Here is a 6,202-nt window from a genome sequence, read left to right as displayed (position 1 = left end):
ATTTAATCAAATAAGAGGGAGGTGAGTCTAATAAAAAGAATTGTGTCTTAGATTTGGGATTTGGATCAGACCTGAATTGGTTAGTTTATATAATGTGGTATGAGAGATTATATGTGAAGCAATTCAACATAAATTGATGTTAGGAGTTCATTCTAATTTTTTTACGATAAATTATATTATTTATACATGATTAACATCATTTTTTTAGAGTAATTTATGATTTCATCCCGAATGTATGCATTCTTTTGTGATTTACACCTTATTCTATTGTTTTTATTGTTTTACACTCTAATCTTCTTAGTTCTTTGCAAAATCATAAAAATGTCTCATTTTTCAATTATTTTCAAGGATAAAAGAGGAAAATTAACAAGTTATTATATTTGTTATAATTTAAAAATATAATTAATTAAATTGCTTTCTACCGACAACTTAATTAATTGTTCAAGTCTTTCTTTTTTAATACACATATAAGTCAGATAAATAAATTCCACTCCGACTAAAAGAAAGAAAGAAGAGGAACCCACAAAGAAAAGAGCCACTTTTTTAGATGAGAAGAAGAATAAGTGTAATGAGTTTGTTGAATAGCAATACTACTAGGTAAACACCACAAAAACCAGTAGATTGTAAGAAATAATTGTTTGGCCAAAAATGAAAACAAGCACCAAATGACTTGTATTCAATATTACTTTTATTTTAAATTTAAATCGTGTTTTGTTTTTCTTTATATGTAAATCTCTATTTCTTTTCTTATAAATAATTAAAAAATAGACTTTTTATGATTTTGTAAATAACTAAGAAAATTAGGGTGTAAATAATAATAAGATAAGGTGTAAGTTACAAAAGAACCCATACATTAGTGGTGCAAATCACAAATTACTCCATTTTTTTTTTATGTATGCATAGTAGATATTGAAATTCTTCAACTTGTTCATATGTTTACTTCTTCATATTTTAAACCTCCTTAGTGAAAATTCTGATTCAACCACTAATTTCAGAATAAGGTTTGCTCAACTCTACTGACAATTACTTAAGAATTATTTTTCACTTTACACCCTTATATCAAGTTTCGGATCGAAACTGAAAACCATCTTTACATTGGATCGTTTAATATTTTGACGATCCTATCTTATTAATGACGAAGTTTTAAATTTATTATCTTCTTCATTTTTACTAAGCCTCTGACAAAAATACAAGATTAGGCTGTGTACAATAGACCTTTCTCTGAACCCTATACATAGCGAGAACTTTAGTGCATCGGAACTGCCCTTTTTCATTCTTACTAAGACAAAGAATATTTTAGGTAGTTCAATACATGACATATACTTTTAAGCTTTATCCAAATGTTTCATTTTAAAAACTATGATTATTATTTTTGTCTTGATATTTTTGGGCTGATAAAGATTTTTAAACTAGTGTGTGAAGTCATTTCCTCCATACGTATTTGTGACGATGAGTTCTGAGTTTGTATGAATTAGTATACTCAAAAATACAATTGCACTTTATTTATATATATAAATATATATATATATATATATATATATATATATATATATATATATATATATATATATATATATATATATATATAAAGTTTACTCAAAGACAATGATGTGCTAGTCCATCGTTATAGAATTTGATTATTTTACCTTCCAATTAGTCATGCGAATTGTTGAATTATAAACTACATACAATATTAATTTTATATATAAATAATTTATCTTCAAATAATTATCAAATATGATATTATTTATATAAAATTTAAAACATATACAACTTATTTTCAAATCAGTAATGAAACGATATCAAGATACATAACTAATATATACTCTACCCGTTTAAAAAAAATGACCTAATTTAATTTGATATAGAGTTTTAAAAAAAAAATCATTTTGTGGTCCTAAACAAAAGTTATGTCAAATGTATCAAAATATTCTATAATCTTGTGGCCTTAAACATGTCACATAAAAAGTTGAAATTGAAGTTTTATTGAAAAAGAAAAAGGTCATTTTTTTAAAACTTAAAAGGGAAAAGAGGTGTTTTTTGACGTAGAAAATATTATTTAATATGTTTGTATTGGTTCTGAAAATGATGTTTGCTTTAAAATCCAAAACTGATCTTATTTTAGAACAGGTGGCATAGGACTAATAATGAACGTAAAGAAAAAACCACATAGTCTCATCATGCTATACTAACATCAACAACAATGACAACAAGATTTTATAGGTGTGAGATTGGAACAGGTGATGAAGAAATTATGTTAAAATAAGATGGTAATTGAATTGAAGAAAATAATAAAAAATAATATAATTGAAGAATAAGATAATAGAATAATAATAATAATAATAATAATATTTATAAAATAAATTAGACAACACTCGTATACCTACTAACATTTTACCTAATTTTGTGCCTTCATGCCCTTTTATGTAAAGATATGTCCTTGATAAGTTACAAATAATTCATATTCAATCTAATCATATCATTTAATAATGCATCCGATTAATCTAGTTTCAGGCTGAATAAATTCACTCATTGAAGCAAATAATGATGTGAAAATAATCTCATAATTTTATAATACCTTATGAATTACAACTTACACGATGTAATATTACAAAGAAAAATTAAAAAAGGTAGAATATATGCAAATTTTATTTGATATATTTAAGACTAAAAAATTGAAGGACATTTTAATACATTCTACATATTTCTATTTTAAATTATAATTTTTTTAAAAAAAATTACTTTCTTAAACTTTATGTCTATTAGCTCAAACCAAATAAATAAATGAAGAATATGATAAGATAAAGGATTATAATCTCGATAAATTAGGAATAAATAATTCTATTAGGGGTCGTTTAGTTGGAAACAAAGTTATCCCAAGATTAATTATCCTGAGATAAGTTATCCCACCAATTATATGAGATAACTTATCCCATCACTATGGTGTAAATGGTGGGATAAGCTATCTCAAACTTAACAATCAAACAAGACATTAAAATTTTATCCCTGAGTTGTTTTTTTATTCCATAATTATTTATTTTTATCACTCACACCAAACGATCGCTTATTATCAAGATTATAATCTTTTTAGCTCACCATCAAATGCCAAAGGATAACCAACAAGGGTTGTGGTGGAGTGGTAAATACTTTTTCATTCTTAACCAATAGATCTCGGGTTCAAGTTTCTTTGGGTACAAAATTGTCTTTATTAGAAAGCGTTTTAACTCCTAATATGAAATTTTTTAGCATAAATTTAGATCTAATTAAATTTTAATATGAATATCAAACATTGAATAAAAAATAAAAAAAAGCTCCCACCAAAAAATCAATATATCAAAAGAATCTAAATACAAAACCTCAAAAACATCAAACATTTTAGACCATCCACTTGGCTACCTTTAAACCTTGAATTCTTAAAATCCAACTGTCATCATATACAATTCTGGTCAGACATCAATAACAAATGAATCCCATCAGAACAACAGTGGACCAATTCCTATTGGCAAATGTACAAATCTTTGAAAGACAGAGAGCTAAATTTTCAAATTATAACCACAAAAATAATATCAAAGTCTTCTTTAACAATCCAAACGTTTGTACTTTCAGAAAAAGACCCCTTCACACACCTCACGTACAATTCAATAACCATACAAGTTTCAAAGGAATAAAATTTTCTAGTGTTATAACGTTAAAATAGAGTATATAATTAAATTTTAACCTAACTAAACAATATGATTTTCTAGTAAAGATATGTCATTTAATTTGAAATCCGTTTAACATAAGGTGTTTTTGTCACTAAGTAACGAATCTAGAATTTTATGTACAGTGCTCAATTATATTTCATTTGGAATTTGTTATATCATTAATTCATTTTAATTTATGCGACATAATTTGAATGAATATATATTATTTAAGAAAGAAATAAATACTTTTAAAATTTATGATCTTAACCATATTTCATAACATTTGCGTGATCATAATTTTTTGAAAACTTTATGGTCTTTATTGATCATTTGTTTCCACATTTAGTACTGTTTCCGTTTTAATTGACTATGAAAAAAGGGGGTCATATAAACTTTTTAAAAAATAAATATGAATTGATATAAATTTGTAAAAAAGAAATGACTTTTTTAAAACTTATAATCTTAAATGTCATAATATTTGTGTGATTATACAACTTTTAAAATTCGTGAACTTTAAAAATATTATAAAATATGTGTAATTATAAGAATTTCTCATTAAAAATGAGATAAAAAATGTAAAGGTTATTATTTTCAAATAATAAAAATATATCATTTCCCAATTAAAAAAAGAAGAAGATATATTACATAAACTAAAACACGTGGGCCCAAGAAGTATAAATTAGTACTAGTTTAATTTTTCTATATAATGAGTGCTTGAGCACCCCACAACTCATAATATAAATTCTGCCGTTGATACCCTCTTTATAATATTGCGTGTTATAGTTTGATTCGATATGAAATTTATTTTAAATGTTAATGCAATTTTTTATCTATATAAATAGGATATTATTAAGAATAAATTTGGAATTAAAATTAAATTATATTTAAATATAAAAATATATTATTCTTTTTTAATGTACTAAGAAAATAATGTGACATAAAATGATACAAATATTATTATTTTTTGGACAAAGAATCAGAATTTATAGAAATCGGTCAAATCAATACTCAACCAAAGAGAAAAAAAACATAATTTCTGTGGGTGTATTTATGTGTGTGGGACTCCATAAAATCATATTGTGGGTTTCCATAGTTTGGAATTAAATCTTTAATTCTTGGCCATACAAATATATCTTTAGTAAACCAAAATTGACTTTGTAACAACTGCACAGCAACAAATAAAAAATCATGGCTCATAATATATCCTCAAGCATCTATTAAAGTTTCATGCCTTAATCAAGTAATCTTTTTTTAAAATATCATTTGTCTGCTTATAAGAAGTTGTACTCAATCATTTCTCTTTTTAATTTACAAATTTGACCTTTTTAAATTTAATTAAAATTATATATTCGAAACTCTATCGAAAATAATAAACAATAATAACCCTAATTGAAATCATTTGATCTGTTTGTGCAATGTACACTACAACCCCTTTTCTTCCTTTTTTTTTCTTTAATTTGTATTATTGAAAAATTGAACCCTCACTTAAAAAAAATGAATATTCATCCAACCAATCAGCTAAACTAAAAAAATTCTCCTGAAAACTAAAATGTCAATATCAAAGTTTTGTTAAATTATTTATTTGACACTTAATATTTATAGTAAATCGAACAATATAATCTCAAGAGTCACAAATTAAATAAGAATATATTCGTTGCTTTTAATACGAATTTTTTTAGTTGGAAGCTAGGTCCTAGTGAATCTTTATATCAATAATTCTCTTTGTTATATCAATGTATAATATTCACTTTAGAACTCTATCGACTAATTTAAATTTATGTCAGAAAATTTTATTTTGAAAAATAAAATAGTTTCAACTAAAAGCGACTCTGATTTTTTCGATCTATGTTCAAACTCAACATTTATTTTAATAATTCTGATTTCAAACCTTTGTCTTGTCGATCCACATGCATTGTTAAGAAAGTGCATGAAAAATTATTCAAAAATAGCTAAACAGTGACCCCCTACTCCTATATAGTGTCAATGTTGCTAAACAGGTAGGGTTGTTTAGGTTTGGGTTTATTAATCAAAAATAGTTTTCAAAAAATTTAATTGAAATCAATATTCAAACTTGATAAGCACTCCAACTTTGAGTATGTGTATCTAGACACGTCAATTCATTTTTATCGTGTTAACTAAAAACTCCTAACGTATAAAATGGTCATTTAGATACCGCCAAAATTTATGTGTCACGTCAGCATTGAATATCCATAAGACACAATGAAAACAAATTAGAGTATTTAGTTGTTATTTGAGACCAATTTAAAATGTCTAGTCATACACTCTCAAAATTAGAATATTTACTTATCAGCTCAAACAAAATTGAATATTTATTATTTATATATTATACCTTATAAAAATTTATACACTTTAAATTCTGAATCCATATCTAAGACCATTTGTCATATATCAACAAGTGTCAATAGTGTCTTTCCAACAACATTCTTCTTCCAATGAAATTAATGTGAAGAAGCAAACACATCCTACACTATTTTTTTTTCCCTATAAATACCCCCTTT

The sequence above is a fragment of the Solanum dulcamara genome, chromosome 10, assembly GCF_947179165.1.
Source record: "Solanum dulcamara chromosome 10, daSolDulc1.2, whole genome shotgun sequence".
Classification (NCBI taxonomy): Eukaryota; Viridiplantae; Streptophyta; class Magnoliopsida; order Solanales; family Solanaceae; genus Solanum; species Solanum dulcamara.
This window is presented reverse-complemented; position numbering follows the sequence as displayed.